This window comes from Panthera leo, chromosome D3, assembly GCF_018350215.1.
Source record: "Panthera leo isolate Ple1 chromosome D3, P.leo_Ple1_pat1.1, whole genome shotgun sequence".
Lineage (NCBI taxonomy): Eukaryota > Metazoa > Chordata > Mammalia > Carnivora > Felidae > Panthera > Panthera leo.
This window is the reverse complement of record NC_056690.1, coordinates 77,209,543-77,228,852: the sequence shown is the minus strand read 5'-3', so window position 1 is coordinate 77,228,852 and position 19,310 is coordinate 77,209,543. Positions and strand designations below refer to the sequence as shown.

At 43.1% G+C, this 19,310-nt stretch overlaps 1 non-coding gene across 1 annotated transcript; it reads left to right on the top strand.

Annotated features, from left to right (window-relative positions):
- The first annotated feature begins 212 nt into the window (after positions 1-212).
- LOC122204284 lies at positions 213-319 on the top strand. Its single transcript, XR_006195587.1, has one exon. It is a non-coding gene; the product is annotated as a U6 spliceosomal RNA (small nuclear RNA).
- Positions 320-19,310: the final 18,991 nt, after the last annotated feature.

Below are 19,310 nucleotides of genomic sequence, written 5' to 3'. Positions count from 1 at the left end.
GGGTTGGGGTTTTCAAAAAGAGTACCATTAATCCACCCAGTAGTCTTTTGACTTTGTGACAAAAACAACTGCCTGGGGCTACGATGCAATTTATGAAGGAAGTCATTCGATAATATTTACCAACTGCCAATCCGCACTCTCCTAAGGATGTGGGAGGAACACTGGTGTTTCTCATCGTTGGCTATACTTAAGAATCCCACGAGGGCATGGCAGTTCATCAAAAAGCATAAACCTACACTAAAATCGGGCCAATACAGAGAAAATGAACATGGCCCCTGAGCAAGGATTGCCGCAGATTTGGGAAGCGTTTTGTATTTTTCTTTTGCATCCGTGTGAGATGATGGATGTTGACTAAACTTCTTGTGATAATCATTTGATATATGTCAGAGCATCATGCTGTACACCCTAAACTTATACAGTGCTGTGCATCCATTGTATCAACATGAAATCGGAAAAAAGTTAGACCTACCATTACCTCATGATCCAGCACACCCACTTCTGGGTCTCTAGCCAAAAGAATGGAAAGCAGGACTCAAACAGATTCATAGGCTCATTATTCACAGTAGCCAAAAGGCGGACAGTCCCAATGTCCATTAACAAATGCACTGATAAACAAAATGTGGTATATACAGGCAGTACAATATTATTCAGCCTTGAAAAGGTAGGAAATTCTAACACACGTTACAACATGGATGAGGTTAGAAAGCATGACGCGTAAGCGAAATAAACCAGTCACAAAAGGATAAATACTGCGTGATTCTAATTATACAAGGTACCTAAAAGAGACAAATTCACAGAGACAGAGGGTAGAATAGAGGTTACTAGGGCTTGCGGGGGAGAAGGGAATGGGGAGTCATCGTTTGATGGATACGCTTTTTTGTTTGGGGTAATGAAAAGGTTCCGGAAATAGACAATGACAACAGTTGCGCAACATTGTCAAAGGACTTAATGCCGCTGAGTTGTACGCTTAAAAATGGCGAAAATAGTAAATTTTCTGTTGTATATGGTTTACTACGTACACACAAAAAGAGTCACCCGAGGACCTTAGAGACACGCTGACACCCGGCTATAGTCCTCAGAGACTCTAATTTTAATTGGTCTCAGGTGGGGCAGCAGTAGGTTTTCATATCCCTCAAGTTATTTTAATGTACAGTCAGGCTTAAGAAGGGAGGCTTAATCTCCAGGACAGTGAGGCTCAGCCTTGACTACACATTAGAACTATTTGGGGAGTTTTACAGTACTCTGATGTCTGGGTCTTAACACCCAGGATTCTTATTTAATTGGCTTGGAGATGCTGCCTGGTCCCCGAGATTTTTTTCTGAATTCTGCCTCTGATTCTAATATGCACGCTAAGGTGAGAATCTTTGCTCTGGGCACACCCCACAATCTCTGCCTTTCGTTCCACCTTTAGAGAACAAGTATTTCTGTATGTCAGTGATGCAATCAAGGGCATGGTGCAGGATGGACTTCTGATGACAGTCAAGGAGCCAAAGGCCACTTGGATTCCTTCTCTCTACTTCCACAGAGTCAGAATATTAAAAGCGGGAGAAGCAAAGACCAGTAGAGGGCCCAGGAAAAACGGGTCCATCCAGTAGGCTCACTCTTACAAGAGAAAGGCTCTTTATTCTTCCTGTAGGTGTCTGGCTCCCACTCTGGGCAGTGCTCCCTGCCCTGTCCCCAGTCCCCCTTTGAGTTCCCCTTCCTCCCCAGGAGGGGCTCAGAGCTGACCTGCTCAGCCAGGGTCCCAAAGAACCAGGGCCGTTGAGAGTACCTCAATCAAGGGACCATACTGCTGGTGCAGGAAAAATTGGCCAGCTTACCCTAAAAGAACATCGAGATGGTAGGCACACACTGTCCTCTGAGTGATCCTGACTTAACCCTCAGCCAATCTTCTGTCACTTTTCTCTCCTTTACTATTTGTATTTCTGTCCTATACAAATGCTGGCTCACTCTGCTTATTAGGTCCTGTTGTATCCTGTTATTTTGTTTGTGAATGCCTGACTCCGACCCTTGGTCCTTGGAACCAAGGCCAACTAGACCAGGGGTGGGATGGGGATTTAGTCATGAAGCTGAAAGGCAATGTGCGATGAGGGTGGCATCTAAAGACAGGAAGTACGGAGAGAGCAGACGGGGCCAATCTGCTCTAGGCCTCACAGCAAAGTAGTGGTTCCCTATTAGTCTGTGTCATTTCATCAACATAGAATCCCGCCATAAGGATTTTGGCGTCCCTCACTCAGTGGTGGTAAGTGCCTTTAATGTCCCATGTGTAACATTCCCCTCTTCCATTTATGTGGCCCTTGGGAACCAACCAGACATTGACTGGCAAGGGGACCTGGAGTTTCAGATCCTGGCTATCCCTTCAGACACAGCTGTCAAGGGAAACAAAATGTAAAACAGAATCTGTGTTTCCTAGGAACTTACGGTCTTGTTGAAGAGATAAATTATATAAACACGAGAAAGTAGCAAGGCAAAGTTTTTGTTTCTGAGAGAGAGAGAGAGAGAGAGAGAGAGAGCATGAGTGGGGGAGAGGGGCAGAGAGAGAAAAGGAGAAAGAGAATCCCAAGCAAGCTCCAGGCTCAGTGCAGAGCCCAATGCAGGGCTTGTTCCCACGACCCTGGGATCATGACCTGAGCTGAAGTCAAGTGTTGGACGCTCAACTGACTGAGCCACCCAGGTGTCCTCAAAGAAAGGTTTTGGATCTTAGGATTTCTGTATTGTCAGCGTATTATAGCTAAATAGTTTTCCAGGGCCTTATCAAAGGCCTAGAGATGGGCCAGGAAGAAAGAGAAATAAACTAGGATTAGGAATGGTGGGCCCAGAGAGTTAAAGGGATCTGAGCAATGGAGGCATGATTATTTCCTGGATACTAATGGTATAATTGATACATTTTTAAAAATGTGGCAGCCACGACCACTCCTACCTAGTTAATGACATTAACCCCTGCATGTGAACCCTCTTAGGCAGAAAGGAGGTTAACTGCATTTGCCTCCAGAGGTGACCTGTTCTGTCTTCTGGGGTGACCGATGGAGGACCTTAGCAGACTTTCCCAAAGATGAGTGACGGATTCAAAGTTCCTGATGGCTTTGAGTTTGGGAATTCCTTGGGATAGTATCCTGAACACATATTTGGTGGGTCGGACTGGGGGAGGGGACTAGACCCTAAGTCCCCTTCCGTCGTGAGGTTTTGAGTAGAAAGGCACTAGGTCCCAGAGGGAGGAGAACATGTGATCAAAGACCAGCCAGGGAGGGTAACTGCAGCTGCTCCAGGATCAAGTTAAGCCACTTAACATGTAAATGCAATTCATTAGTGTGAGGCAGAGGGGCGACGTTTAAATGACTGACGGATCAAGTTGTACCATATTCGTTATTTGCTAAAATCAGATTTTGGGAACAAGCATGGCTATTTCAGCTGAATGGACATAGTATTAAATTAACATGCGAGTAATATTTATTTGTTAGAGGAAAGGTGAGAAGAAGTACCTGTTTAGTTGACCAATAGCTTGAATCATATTTAAGGCCTTTGAAACATTAGTTACATGCTAAGCCTTGTATGCTCATTATTCATTTGTTCTGTAAAGCCTTGTCGGTGAAAACTTTTCTCTGAAACATTTTTGTAGGAGGCTAGTTGACCCTATGAATAATTCACAGTGAATTAGGACTATGGATATGAATAAGGGCATTTATTTAAAATACTCTATAATTTAAATTTTTTTTTTTCAACGTTTTTTATTTATTTTTGGGACAGAGAGAGACAGAGCATGAACGGGGGAGGGGCAGAGAGAGAGGGAGACACAGAATCGGAAACAGGCTCCAGGCTCCGAGCCATCAGCCCAGAGCCTGACGCGGGGCTCGAACTCACGGACCGCGAGATCGTGACCTGGCTGAAGTCGGACGCTTAACCGACTGCGCCACCCAGGCGCCCCAAATACTCTATAATTTAAATTTTTCGTCAGTGACCGTAATGAATTTTATTTCGTGGGGTTTTGCTGTATATAGAGAAGAGCTCTTAAGCTCCTGGAAATTTTGTAAAGTTTATTTATTTATTTATTTATTTATTTATTTATTTATTTATTTAAGAGAGACAGAGACAGCACGGCTTGGGGAGGGGCAGAGAGAGAGAGGGAGAGAAAGGGAATCCCAAGCTGGTTCCACGCTGCCAGCACAGCGCTAGACGAGGGGCTCGAACTCAAGAAATCGGAAGATCATCACCTGAGCCGAAACCAGGAGTCGGCCGCTTAACTGACTGAGCCACCCAGGCTCCCCTCTCCTGGAAATTTTTATGATATCTTAATATAGGCAATCAACGGTTATTTCGTGCTAATGAGAATAGCTTCACGCAAGTACACACGTAGTCTCCCGCTTAACGCTGTACGCATGGAATGTCAGCGCTAAAGAGAACTTTGGCTGACCTAGCCCAACACCTTCAGTTTCAGAGGAGAGCCCTGTGGCCTAGAGAGGTTTTCTGCCCCTCTTGAACCTCTACGTAGTAGTAGTTCTCAGTCTGTGGTCCTTGGACCAACAGCGTCGGGTTTTTAGAAATGCAAATTCTCAGGCCCCACTCCAAACCTACAGACTAGAAACTCTGGGATGGGACCAACAATGTGCAGTTTAACAGCCTCCCCGGTGATTCCGATCCACCTGAGTCTTTAAGAACTACTCCCCCACACCTTGGCTTTAAAATATCTTGGGGCAATAACTTCCCTTAGATCACTCTCAGCCACACAGAGAATTACTTCCTGTTTTATGTCTAAATTTATCTCCCTAAAGCTTTGAAGGGCGTGTCACACAGTCTTCACAATGTAGAGACACTTCTCTTACGTTCTTTTATGGGTAACAGTGCAGGATGGGTCTCAGCAGAAGGGGAAGCGAGCCAGCCGAGAGACGAGATGAAGGCAGCTGGCAGTGGGCACGGTGTGGGGAAACGAGGACTGATCTTCCCTCCGTCCTCATTCCCGTTAATTTGATAATTTGGTAATCCAAGAGCCACTCCAGAGAGGAGGAGCACAGCACAGTTTAGTTTGGGGTCTGAGTTTCTAAGACAAATAACACGGAATCGAGGGAGTACGGAGGCGGGGGGGCGGAAACTTAGGACATACGTAGTAGAGAAGATGGGAGCCTAGAATACCAGCCGACGTGGCTCCAGAAATTGTCTGAGTAAAAGCAAGACAGAATCGGGAAGGGTCCAACCCTCTGGGAGTTGAGCGTTGTTGACAAGCTAAAAAAAAAAAAAAAAAAAAAAGGCTCCATGTGGACTGGCTGTGATTCATGGCTTGATTCTGCTGCTCCCCACCCACGCCTGCCAACTCAGTTAGCAGAGAAATCTAGGGATTCACGATGCCCAAGAAATGGGGGATTCCTATGCCAAGGGAGCCACGTGAGGCCACTGTTTCTGAGGTCTTCGCAATGCTCTCTGGAAGGACTGTGCAGCGGGTGGTCATTGTTCCGTCTGCCTAGAATAGAACTCCTGTCTCAGAAATACTGCTTCTCAATGTGTGGTTCTGTGGGAGCCCCCAGACTCTTACCAATCTGTTTCTTTAACTCAGTGATTGTCTGGAAAGGCAGCTTCCCCAAACTTGGCCAGTCCCTGGAGTTTCTGACCTTCGACCAGATGAAGAGGGTTCCAGGCTGTGTCATGTGGCAATGCTGTGAGGTGTAAATCTGAGCTGTTTGGTGGCCATGTCCCCAACAGCTGCGTGGAAGCAGGCAGTAATGTGGTGGAAAAAAGTGACTGGTACACTGAGAAGAAAGGATCACTGGTGCCCCAGTCTCTGACTGTGGTCGTGCCTGAGCCCGGCTCACATCTGCCTTTCCTGCAGTTCAGTCGGCTGAGCCAACAAATTCCCTTTTTTGCAGTAGGGGAGGGGGGAAACTGTCTTCTACCCTCCTAGGTTCAGTACTTGGGACCAGCAAACGACACCGACAAAAGACAAATGAACAGTAGAAAAGGTTTATTTTGCATGCACAGGAGAACCATCAAAGAAAGGAGCTGGTTTATTAAATGGTTAAAGGATTCATATACTGAACTTAGTAGAAGAAAGGGAGGGGGGAGAAAAGGCTTCTTATGGGAAAAACAAATAGGTTTTCTTTTTTTTTTTTTTAGTATCCTTTTTTTTTTTTTTTAAGTATTTATTTTGAGAAAGAGAGAGAGAGAGGGAGAGGAGAGTATGTGAGGGAGGAAGGGGCAGGGAGAGAGGGAGAGACAGAGTATCCCCAGCAGGTTCTGAGTTATCAGTGCAGAACCTGTCTTGGGACTCGATCTCACAAACCGTGAGATTGTGACCTGAGCCTAGATCGAGTCTGGTGCTTAGCCGACTAAGCCACCCACCCTTAAGATCCCTTTTGAAATTTACAGTAGAAACATTATGAAAATGGGAGAAAAAGGTAGCGTCAAAAATGGTAAGTAAGTCACTCTTAGAAAAGATTTGTAACTTTGCAAATAGGTTTCTTTAGGAAAGGCAGACGGGTTTTAGGAAACAAGATGAGGAAAAGAAGGTGTGTGATAAAGTGTGTCTGTATAGGTATGAGTGGTCTTTCCATCTTCAGGGTCATAGAACTGTCCTGGAGAAGGGATTTGGAGTAAGTTTAATTCATGTTCTCCCTTCTGGGAGTAGATGGGCCCCGAAGAGGAATTTATGACATCCTTACTTCCCAGAAGTTCCTGCTTTTAGTCTGATAGGGGAAGTTCTTAGAACATCTGCCGAGTCTCAAATGTCTTCAGCTTAAAATAATCAGTATGCCCAAGTGGCGTATTTTGGTGCGGTGTATTCCTTTTTTTTTTTTTTTTTTTTTTTTTTTTTAGTTTATTTATTTGAGAGAGAGATAGAGAGCACAAGCGGGGGAAGGGCAGAGAGAGGGAAACAGAAGACCTAAAGTAGGCTCCAAGCTGACAGCAGAGGGCCTGATGTGGGGCTCGAACTCATGAACCATGAGTTCATGACCTGGGCCGAAGTCAGATGCGTAACCGACTGAGCCACCCAGGCGCCCCTTAACTTCATTTGTTAAAGAGCAGTTTTAGGTTTACAACAAAACAGAGGCAGATACAGAGATTTCCTGCATACCCCTTGTCCCCACACCGATATAGCTTCCCCATTATCAACATCACTCACCAGAATGATGCATTTGTTAGAACTGATGAATCTACTGTGTTGTATCATAAGCACCAAAAGTCCATAGTTTAGGGGTGCTTGAGTGGCTCAGTCGGTTGAGCGTCCTACTCTTGATTTCAGCTCAGATCAGGTCATGATCTCATGGTTGGTGAGATCGAGCCCTGCCTCAGGCTCTGAGCTGGCAGCAAGGAGCCTGCTTGGGATTCTCTTTCTAACTCTCTCTCTTTCCCTCCTTTGCTCTCTCTCTCAAAATAAATAAATAAACATTAAAAAAATTCCATAGTTTACTTTAAAATTCACTCTTGGTGTTGTATATTCCATGGGTTTAGACAAATGTATAATGACATATACCCAGCATTATAATGCAGATTATTTTCACTGCCCTAAAAAATCCGTGTTCCTATTCATCTTTGGCAACTACTGATTTTTAAAAAAATTTTTTTTAACGTTTATTTATTTTTGAGACAGAGAGAGACAGAGCATGAACAGGGGAGGGTCAGAGAGAGAGGGAGACACAGAATCTGAAGGAGGCTCCAGGCTCTGAGCTGTCAGCACAGAGCCCGACGCAGGGCTCGAACTCACGGACCACGAGATCACAACCTGAGCCGAAGTCAGACGCTCAGCCGACTGAGTCACCCAGGTGCCCCACTACTGATTTTTTTTTTTTTTTATTATCTCCATGGTTTTGCCTTTTCCAGAATGTCATATCATTGGAATCATACAGTATGTAGCCTTTTCACGTTGGCTTCTTTCACTTGATAATATGCCTTTAAGGCCCTTCCATGCCTTTTCATGGTTTGATAGCTGATTTCTTTTTAGTGCTGAATAATATTCCACTGTCTGGATGTACCACAGTGTATTTTTCCACCCACCTATGGAAGGACAGCTTGGTTGCTTCTAAGTTTTGACAATGTTGGACTTTGCTTCTAGAAATTTTTTGCCAGAGGATTTTATCACTGTAAGTAGCTCATATCCACTTATTTGTACAATATTAACCAATATTAACCAATGTTCTTTTTCTGGATAGCATGTTACTATTCACTCTATGGGTTGCTTATTATTCCATTTAGATGTTCTGACGTTTTATGACATATTCCATTAAGGGTGTCTCTGGAAGAAATTGTTTTGTTTTTTGTTTTTGCCTGGAAATAGTATTGGCAGCTCTACAGCCTTGAGCCTGAGGTCATTTGTAACATCGGTTGGACCGACCGTAACTCAGCTTCATCCGCAGTGGTCTTCAGAATTCAGCAGTGGCCTCCTAACTCTGGTGACTTAATATTTAGGTCATTGGTCAAGTGAGTTTTAAACATCTTCTGTTTAATTGAATGCTTTAGACCTACTTGCTTCACAAGATGTTTGGGAACAGGCGTATCCCTAAAATATGGAGTAAAGAGAGATCGAGGCAGAGAAAGCTTAAAGGCTCGAATCGTATCATTCCTGAGTGCCCAGTTGCATCGCGTCTATCTAGCAGCGAATGAAATAACATGGACTCTGAGTTTTGACTGCAAACTTTTGGTTTCACCCTGTTATGTTTCCTCCCTTTGTGGTTAGCTGCTTGGGAGGGGATTTCCGGAGATGTGGGCTATGTAGTTTGTTTCCCAAAATATTTTGCATTGTTTGGGGTGAGAAGGTGTATGGCCTACACTATAGTACCTAGATCTCAGACAGCTAATACAATATATAACCATAGGGGCGCCTGGGTGGCTCCGTCGGTTGGGCATCTGACTTCAGCTCAGGTCATGATCTCACAGTTCGTGGGTTCGAGCCCCGCGTCGGGCTCTGTGCTGACGGCTCAGAGCCTGGAGCCTGCTTCCGATTCTGTGTCTCCCTCTCTCTCTGCCCCTCCCCTGCTCACGCTCTGTCTCTGTCTCAAAAATAAATAAACATTAAAAAAAATTTAAAAAAAAACCAACATATAACCATAATCATATGAGTGTAATGTGCCTTGGTGGTGACACGTTCTTTCATCAGAAAAGAAAGCTTTAAAAAAAACACATTCTTTTCAAATTTGGTAAAATATACATAATACAAAAATTTACCATTGTGACCACTTGTAAGTGTACAATTCAGTGGCATTAAGTTCTCGGTTTTGGGCGACCGTAGCCACAATCTAGTCCCAGAACTTTCGCATCATCCCAAACAGAAGCTCTGTATCTGCTGCAGAGTAACTTCCCATTTCTCCCTTTCCCCCTATCCCTGGTAACCTCCTTGCAGCTTCCTGTTTCTATGAATTTGCCTATTCTAGATTCCTGATGTAAGTTGAATCATACAATATCTGTCTGTCTATTTCTGGCTTGTTTAATTTAACATGATACTCTCTAGGTTCATCCATGTTGTAGCATGTTTCAGAACGTTCTACTTTTTGAAAGCTGAACGATACTCCATTGTATGTATATGCCACATTTTATTTATGCATCTGATAGTGGATACTTGGGCTGTTTCCACCTTTTGGATATTGGGAGCCGTGCTGCTGTGAACCTTATTGTACAAGGATCTCACTGAGTCCCAACTTCCAACTCTTGTGGGTATTTACCTAGGAGGAATTATGTTTAACTTTTTGAGGAGCTGAAGAAAGGAAAACTTTTGAACCATCATCGTTTTTTCTTCACTAACCACAAGTTGGATCTGCAGGCCTCAAATGTGATATGACAGAATGCCTAAGATTACACTAATGCCACTCGGGTGCACCCCACAGCCTGTGGGATGCTCTAGAAGCCGGTCTGGTATTCCTGGTGCCTAATTCCTGACGATAGGGGGAGGCAGTTCACTTTGGGGTGTCCTGTCTGAACCCACGATACTTCCTTATGAGGAGCTCTATCTGTGTCTTTTCCCGAGAGGACCCTGATTTTCAGGACAACTCTCCAACTAACCCTGCATCCTTGGATTGATCCAGATTGGGGCCTATATAGAACCGGACTAAATCTCAGGGTTGCTTCAGGCAAGGCTAGGAAACCACCCCCCTCTTCCTAAACATATTCATCACCAACCACTTTTTATTCCCCCATGGCACTCGATCCTCTTCCGTTTCTATCTCTGCTGCCACCATCCCGGGCCAAGGTACCCTCATCTCTCTCGTGAACTCCTACGACAGCATCATGCTGGTCGTCCCCCGTGCACGCTTCTTTGCACTGTAGCCAGAATGATCTTTCTGAAGTTCTGATCTGATCATATCACCAACAGGGTTTTGGCAGAGGGGACGAGACAGGATGATTATAGAGTTCATGTGGAGAAGTAAATAGGAAACAACCAGGACGTTTTTGAAAAACAAGAGTAATGAGAAGAGACCAGCCCTTTTCAAATATCAAAACAGATTTAAGAAGCCATAAGTACTCACGTGGTTTCACATCACACATGGTAAGCAGGTCAATGGAACAGAATACAGGACTGTAAAAGAAACCCAAAATAGATGAGAACTTAAATTATAATGAAGATGGCATTTTGAATCCGTGGGAGAAATTTGATTTTGACTAGTTGGGTGTTGAGACAAATGGGAAAAAAAAAAATTGTTTCCTTAAGTCATGCATCACACTAAAGGAAGTCCCAACTGTATCAAAATTTTAGATACTATTTTATTTTATTTTTATGTATTGTTTTAAAGTTTATTTTTATTTTGAGGAGAGAGTGTGGGCACGTGTGTATGTGTGAGCGTGTGCGTGAGCGGGGGAGGGGCAGAGAGAGAATTCCAAATAGGCTCCATGCTGGTAGCACAGAGCCCGGCAACACGGGACCCGATCCCACCAACCCTGCGAGCCCGACCTGAGCCGAAATCAAGAGATGATGTTCAACCGACTGAGCCACCCCAGAGCCCTGAGAATATTTTAAAAAGTGAAACCATAAAAATATAGGAAAAGAATTCAGGAGAATGTCTTTACGTTGAGAGTAGAAAGGGCCTTCTGAATATGAAAAATCTCAGAAGATTTGAAAGAAAAGATTGGTGAATTTATGTACACACCAATGAAGATTTTGTTCGTGGAGAAATAGCGTGGTGCAAGGTGCAAGTGACAAACTGGTAAATGTATTAGGACAAGGGGTACTATTCACATATAAAGTACTCATAATTTAAAAAGATGAATTATGAACAGAAAGATGGGCAAAGTATGGATAATTCACAGACAAAAATCATTCAAATGGGACACTTCTTTTTGAATGACAGAAATGCACTTAAATAATAAATACTAATCCAACTATTATATTAGCAAATAAAAAATTCTGCTACTATATTGTGTTTCAAATCTGGTATCTCCCATAAGTTTTCACTCTTATGTGGATCCTGAGAAACTTAACAGAAACCCATGGGGGAGGGGAAGGAAAAAAAAGAGGTTACAGTGGGAGAGAGAGCCAAAGCATAAGAGACTCTTAAAAACTGAGAACAAACTAAGGGTTGATGGGGGGTGGGAGGGAGGGGAGGGTAGGTGATGGGCATTGAAGAGGGCATCTTTTGGGATGAGCACTGGGTGTTGAATGGAAACTAATTTGACAATAAATTTCATATAATAAAAAAAAATCTGGTATCTCATATATTGCTGGGAAGAATATAAATTTGCATAATTATTTGAAGGACAATTTAACAGTATCTATCGAAATGAAAAATGCACTTACTGTTTGATCTAACAATTCCATTTCTAGAAATTTATCTGAAAAATATGAGACTCACACGGATGCCATGAGAACATTCTAGAACAAGTTATTTCTTCTGACAGGGGAGGGTACACAAAAGACTTTCAGGAAGGAGTCATCAGTGGAAGAGTAAAACATCTGACACTTTCTTAGCCAAGATAGAAGAAATTCTCCACCATCAGCCAATGTCTGATACAGTACATGTATGTACGTATGGATGGTTGAAAAGATTTATCTACAGCAAAAACTATTGCTTGCTGAGTTCTAAGGCTGGAGAGAGATATACTCAAGATTTCTTCTGGGACCAACGTTAATTTTTACACGAATTACCCTCCAAAAATTACCCATATTTCCTTGTCCATGAGTAACTCACCCCCACATCAACCCAAGAAAGGAGCTATAATTATTCTCATTTACCCAAGGAGTTTCAGAGAGATAAAATGTGTCCAGGGCCACACATTTAGGGCAGATATGCTCATGAAAGTGGGTGGAGTTTCACAAGTTAGTGCATAAGTAATTCTTACCAGTGGCCTAAGCCATCACAATAGATTGGGAAGCCCACACTTGAAATAGCTTTGAATAAACAAACCTAAGGAAATAGAGACTCTCTAATCAGGTAACCAGTAATCCCTTACTTACAAAGTACAAGAGCACCTTGAATATTAAAGGGGATGTCCTCTTACTAAATAAGAGGATGTCCTCTTATTAAAGGGGATGTCTCAAAATGGAGTTTGATGTCTTTTACGTAAGCACTTGCCCCTCTTTGCATTCTCTTTAAAATGCAAATATTCTCCAAAGTTAAGTCATGCAGTACCTAACTCTATAATGAGTATGTTTATCACAGACTTTCCTACTCCAGTCTGAACTAGAATAGAGAAATATGGGGCTAAATCTAATTACATGACATGGTGAACAGGTCGCTGATTGTCCTTCGGTGTCTTCGTGATTTTTGTCATGTGGTTCACTGGCTACTTGCATGGGGTGAGGGTAGGGGGTTGTCGTTAAAAATGAAGTTATATGGCCTTGAACTCAGACCCACTTAGTCCGAATCTCTGAGAATGGGTCCCTAAATCCTGCATTTGAACAGAGCCCCAGGAGATTCAGATGCATGGTGAAATTCAAAACTAACTGCTTTAGGGGCACCTGCATGGCTCAGTTGGTTAAGCATCCAATTCTTGATCTCGGCTCAGGTCATGATCTCACAGTTCATCAGTTCGAGCCCCAAGCCGTGCTCTATGCTATTAGTGCAGAGCCTGCTTGGGATTCTGTCTCTCCTCTCTCTCTCTCAAAATAAATAAAGAATCTTAAAAAAAAAAAAAAGAAAAAAGAAAAAAAGAAAGAAAGAGAAAGAAAGAAAGAAAGAAAAAGAAAGAAAGAAAAAGAAAGAAAAACAAAACGAAACCAACTGCTTTAAAGGTCAGTGTAAACTCCGGATAGAATGAGCTGAAACTCTCCTGCACTGTATGTTTTGTTCTCATCACTACTTCTATATTGGTATGAAAGTTATGGGGAAAAATCCCACAACACTGTGTGGTAAGGGCAGAGGGAATACCCAAATGGGGGAGAAAATGGAATCGGAAGAACAGCTCTAGGGAATGACATCTCAAAACTTTCAATCTTTCCTGGGGCTGGTGTTGGACCTGCTACGCCTTCTCAGAGTAAACTGCAGTGGATTTTACACGCCTTTGGGTAAGTTAGTCCTTTGAAAAGAGCATGAGCAACACACATGAGAAGATGGTAATATCTACCACTCGCCCGTTCGTTCAAAGACACTGGTTTGAGCCATTGCCAGCTGGGCGCGATGCTCACTACTGGAGACGTTGGGTGAGCGTGTGTTTCTCATACACCTTACAGACTGGTTGGAGAGCGAGTTAGCACATGAGGAAACTAAGGGGTTGATACTGATACTTGTTTTCAAAACTTGAGTGAAGTAAAGGAGTAAGTTGTTACGTTAATGCTAAAAATGTAGAGCTGTTTTGTTTTGTTGTAGTGGTTCAGCTTTCCCGTCTGGGGGAACATTAAAATGAGGGAATCCCTAGTGCTTTTAGGGTTTGAGACATTTTATTTGCCGTGAAAGGCCTGGCGGAACAATGGGCAGTCCGGCATTGTGGCACAAGTAAGGATTATTTCATCAGCGATACAAATGATTTGCTCGTCATCAGGAACTGATTTGTTTAAAAAACTTTTTCTGATGTTTTTATTTATTTTTGAGAGAGAGAGACAGAGGGCGAGTGGGAGAGGGGCAGAGAGAGAGGGAGACACAGCATCTGAAGCAGGCTGTGCTGACAGCTCAGAGCCTGATGTGGGGCTTGAACCCACGGACTGTGAGATCATGACCTGAGCTGAAGTTGGACGCTTAACTGACTGAGCCACCCAGGCGCCCCTGGAATTGATTTCTTTTAATGGCACCGTTGTCAGAAGATAGCAGAGTTATTCTCCACTCCATGCCCCTCCCCAGTCTTTGACTATGTCTGAATCTTGCCTTGTCAGAATCTGTAATTGGGGTCAAATGAGGAAGTTGGATTAGGTCATCGTGAAGGCCTTTGCAGTTGCTTTTGCTCTTCTAGAAAAGCGGGATCCTCCACCTTCTTTAGACTGGAAATGGAAATGGACCCGGAAAGAAGTATCAGACATGTCTCAGCTAAGTCTGGACAGATGCACCTGCATCAGGCACAGCCACGGCACAGCCCATTACAGGCATGTCTTGCCACCCTGGACAGGAATCCCAAAGACAGGAAACCACGGCCTCGGGCCTCCAGGACTTCACAAGGTCATTGAGAAAACTGCACAGAGCAAGTAGTCAGAGGCTGCTTCCTCCTCCGCCTCTTGGCCAGAGAAAATCTCCAGGGAGGAGGTGAGCACGTCCACGCACAGTCTTCCCTCCCGCCATCACCACACTGGTTTTGAAGAATCCAAGGAACTCAAAGTGCTGCAACACATCAGCTCAGAGAAGGGAGGTGCAGGAATGTTGGATTAGGAGCCTGCCAGTGGGAGGGTGCCCCTTAGGTTGAGCCATGAAGGAGGTGGACGGACCGGTCAGCAAAGATACCACAGGTGAGATTTACATGGGGCGTTCAGGGCTGGGATGGGGGGATGAAGAGAAGGGCCTGGTGGGGGCAGAGCACCTACCGGGGGCAGCAGAGTTCAGTGAAAGCATTTCTACCCACTGGTCAAGGTATTACGGTCCGCGATAGTCCAGCTTAATGCTAGCGTGAGATAAAATCCTCTTTGAGAAGTCTCTGAGGTGCCAGTGACATGTGCCACTGACAGTCTGTGTCACTGATGAGGCTCTGATCGTTACCCATCGACCGGGGTGAGGGTATGGCGGACATGGAGAAGAAAGCTGAGGAACCCAGGGAAGGGTGAATGTTTGAAGACAAGGCCTGCACCCTCCCTGTAGAAGAGCAGAGTCATCCAGAAGCATGACCTGAAGTTCCCTCAGAGTTTACTTCCGGGTCAGCTCTCATCCCAGGACAATGGAGGACTTGGGAGTGTTGGGTCGAGATATTTGGCTTCACTCCATTAACAATGGGGAATCATTGAAGATTAATCAGCAAGGGAAAAATATGAGAAACAACCAGAGCGTTTCTAGAAGACTGGTCTGATGGCTGTCTGTGGTGGCGACAGCGGCAGAGTTGGATAGAGGAGGTTGGTGGGCTACTGCTATGGTCCCATCACTTAGGGGTGGGGGTGGGAGTTAGGGGAAAAAAATGGTCTCAAACTAACCCTCATAAATAAATGCATATGGAGAAGTTCTTGTGTAACACACCCAGATGGTAACCGGCGGGTACATCATTACTGCCACACGCAGTCACATTTTGCAGGACAGAGGTGCCGGTTTTTCACCCCAGAATAAGCTTCTCTTTCTGTCCTTGGGAAGACACGTTTGGGCAACTTAGGAGAAAAGTATCTGTGAAACGGAAAAGAAGGGCCATGTTTTCAGGGCTGTGGTCACAATCCCTCTGATGGGGGCAGCAAAGGCAGGACTTTGCTGGTCTGGCAAAACTGAGCCCCGAACAGAGCCACGTGAATCTTTCACACAAAGGACAGGACCTCAGTGCATGAAGCTTGGACAGGACTCCGGAGTTCAAGAAAGGGAGAGAGGACAACGCTTCAGAAAGCCGCGATTTGGAGGGAACCGCCTTTGTGAAATTTGCTCCAGGTAAGGAACTTCCACTTTTCCTGCTCATTTATCAATTCGGTAGGATTGATTGGTCCCTTCACTGACCACAAAACTATCGGTAGGAACAGGAAACATAATAGTTTGCCAAAAACCCGGGTTTAAGATCACATGACTTTTACTGTGCTTTTAAAATTATTGTTACTAATGCAGAATCTTGGGCGTTGAGGTCTTCAAGCTACCTGCCTAGCACAGGAGCTCTTTCTCCTGAGCTTTGCTGAGCTCCTTAGAGCACAGCATTTCCCTGGCTACCTTGACGTTGCAGGAGGGCAGGCTCATGTGCTGCCTTGTTACATAAGAGGGTAGCATAACGACACTGTCAAAGGAGCAAGTGTCACACGAGGTGGCTGGTGATAATTCTTGTGTTAGACTTCTGGCTCTCTGGGTATCTGTCACGAGGGCTATCATGTTCAGGAGGATTTATTCACGAGGCATCTGTTTCTTGGGCTCATAGGAATTGAGATCCGAAATAATCATTCAAAGTCACAGGTTTATCCAGTAGGTCCTATGCTTTTTGACATGACTCAAGAATAAAGGTCAGGTAAAAGGCATCCAAACTGGAAAAGAGGAAGTAAAATTATCTCTGTTTGCAGATAATGTGATCTTACATGTAGAAAACCCTAGATACCTCAAAAAAAGAAAAAAAAAAAACCCACCACAACTGTTAGAACTAATAAACGAATTCTGTAAAGCTGCAGGATACAAAATCAACAGACAAATATCAGTGAATTTCTATATGCCAATAACAAACTATCTGAAAAGGAAATTAAGAAACAACTCCATTTACAATAGCACCGAAGAGAATAAAACACTTAATGAGTAAATTTCATCAAGGAGGTGAAAGACTTCTGCACTGAAAACTATAAAACGCCGAGGAAGCAATTAAAGCAGACGTAAACAAATGGAAAGACACTTTGTGTTCACAGATGAGAAGAATTAGTATTGTCAAAATGTCCATACTACCCAAAGCAACTATAGGTTCAATGCAATCTTTTTTTATAAAGATTTTATTTTTAAGTTACCTCTGCATCCAACGTGGGGCTTAAACTCACGACTCTGAGATCAAGAGTCATATGCTCTTCTTCTTCTTCTTTTTTTTAGTTGAGAGACAGAGAGAGAGAGAGAATATATCCCAGGCTTGATCCCACAACCCTGGCTGGGATCATGACCTGGGCTAAAATCAAGAGTTGGACACTCAACTGACTGAGCCACCCAGGTGCCCCACAGAGTCACATGCCCTTCTGACTGAGCCAGCCAGGCACCCCTCAATGCAATCTTTATAACAGTCGCAAGGATACTTTTTTTTTTTTTTTACAGAAACAGATAAAATAATCCTAAAACTCATATGGAACCACAAAAGACCCTACATAGCCAAAGCAATTTTGAGAAAGAAGAATAAAGCTGGAGGCATCACATGTCTTGATTTCAAAACTATATTACAAAGCTATAGTAATCAAAACAGTATGGTATTGGCATGAAAACAGACACACAGACCGATGGAACAGAATAGAAAGCCCAGAAAGAAACCCATGCATGTATAGCCAACTAATATTTGACCAGAACATACAATGGAGAAAGGACAGTGTTGGGAAAATGATCTCTACATGCAAACGAATGAAATTGGCTGCTTATCTTTCACCATACACAAAAAGTAGCAAAAAATGGATTAAAGATTTGAATGTAAGATATGAAACTGAACTCCTAGAGGAAAACATAGAGGAAAAACTTCTTGACATTGACCTTGGCAATGATTTTGTGGATGTGACACCAAAAACACAGGCAACCAAAGCAAAAAGGCACTAGTGAGACTACATCAAAATAAAAAGCTTCTGTCAGCCAGGGAGATAATCAACAGAGAGAAAAGACCGCTGGTACTATGTAGAAAAGAAAATATTTGCAAGCTATATGTAAATTATACCACAATAAAGCTGGAAAAAAATAATAAAGTACAAATAAAAATTGTTTAAAAAGGATAAGTAAGGGATCCATTAACAGTTCTATTTTTAAAAGATTTTGAAAAGTTTATTTATTTTGAGAGAGAAAGAGAGAGAATGAGTGGAAGAGGAGCAGAGAGAGGGAGACACAGAATCTGAAGCAGGCTCCAGGCTCCGAGCTGTCAGCACAGAGCCTGACACGGGGCTTGAACTCAGGAACCAAGAGATCATGACCTAAGCCGAAGTCGGACATTTAACTGACTGTGACACCCAAGCGCCCCTGTTTTGTTCCATTTTTTAAGCAGCTTTACTGAAGTATAATTTACAGAAAATAAAATTATTTCATTGTTAATGTACAGTTCAGTAATTTTTAGTATATTTATACATGTGCAACCATTACCACAATCCCATGCTAGAGATTTCCATATTCCAAAAAGTCCCCTCATGTCAATTTGCGCTAAAGCCTCCTCCCACCCCCAGACTTAGAAAACCACTGATATATTTTCTGTATCTATAGATTTGCTTTTTTTTTTTTTACATTTCATATAAATGGAATAATTCAATATGTAGTTCTTTGTGTTTTGCTTCTTTTACTTAGCATAATGGTGAGTTTCTCCTAAGTTGTAGCATCTCTCAGTTGTCCTTTCTTTTTTATTGTTGAATAGTATTCTACTGTATGAATGGATATACCATAATTTGTCTTATCCATTCACTGGTTGACGGCCACTTGGATTGTTTCTAGTTTTTAGAATACAGGATTTTGTTGGCATGTGTGTTTTTATTTCTTACAGGTAGATTCCCAGGTGTGAAGTTACTGGGTTGTATGGTAAAGATATGCTTAATGTTTTAAGAGATTACCAAAGCGTACCCTAAACTGGCTGTGCCATTTTACATTCCCATCAACACTGAACGAGGGTTCCAGTTTTTTCCCATCCTCATGGACACTTGGTATTGTCTGTGCCTTTTATTATAGCCATCATCCTGGGTGCATAATGGTATCTTGTTGTGGTCTTTATTTGTATTTCCTTAATGACTAATGCTGTTGAACATCCTTTCATGTGCTTATGAGCCATTTGTATTTTTTCTTTGGTGAAATGTCTATTCAAGTCTTTTGCTATTTAATTGGGTCATTTGTTGTTCTATTGTTGAATTTTAAGAGAAATATATATTCCTCTCCACCCCCCCTGGATATGAGTCCCTTATGAGATACATGGTTTGCAAATACTTTCTCCTAGTATGTGATATGTAATGAAGTCTTTTGAAGCAAAAGAGTTTTTAATTTTGATGGAATTCACTTTGCTAATTTTTACTTTTTTTTTTTTTTTTTAAATTTTTTTTTTTAATGTTTGTTTATTTTTGAGACAGAGAGAGACAGAGCATGAACAGGGGAGGGTCAGAGAGAGGGAGACACAGAATCTGAAACAGGCTCCAGGCTCTGAGCTGTCAGCACAGAGCCCGACGCGGGGCTTGAACT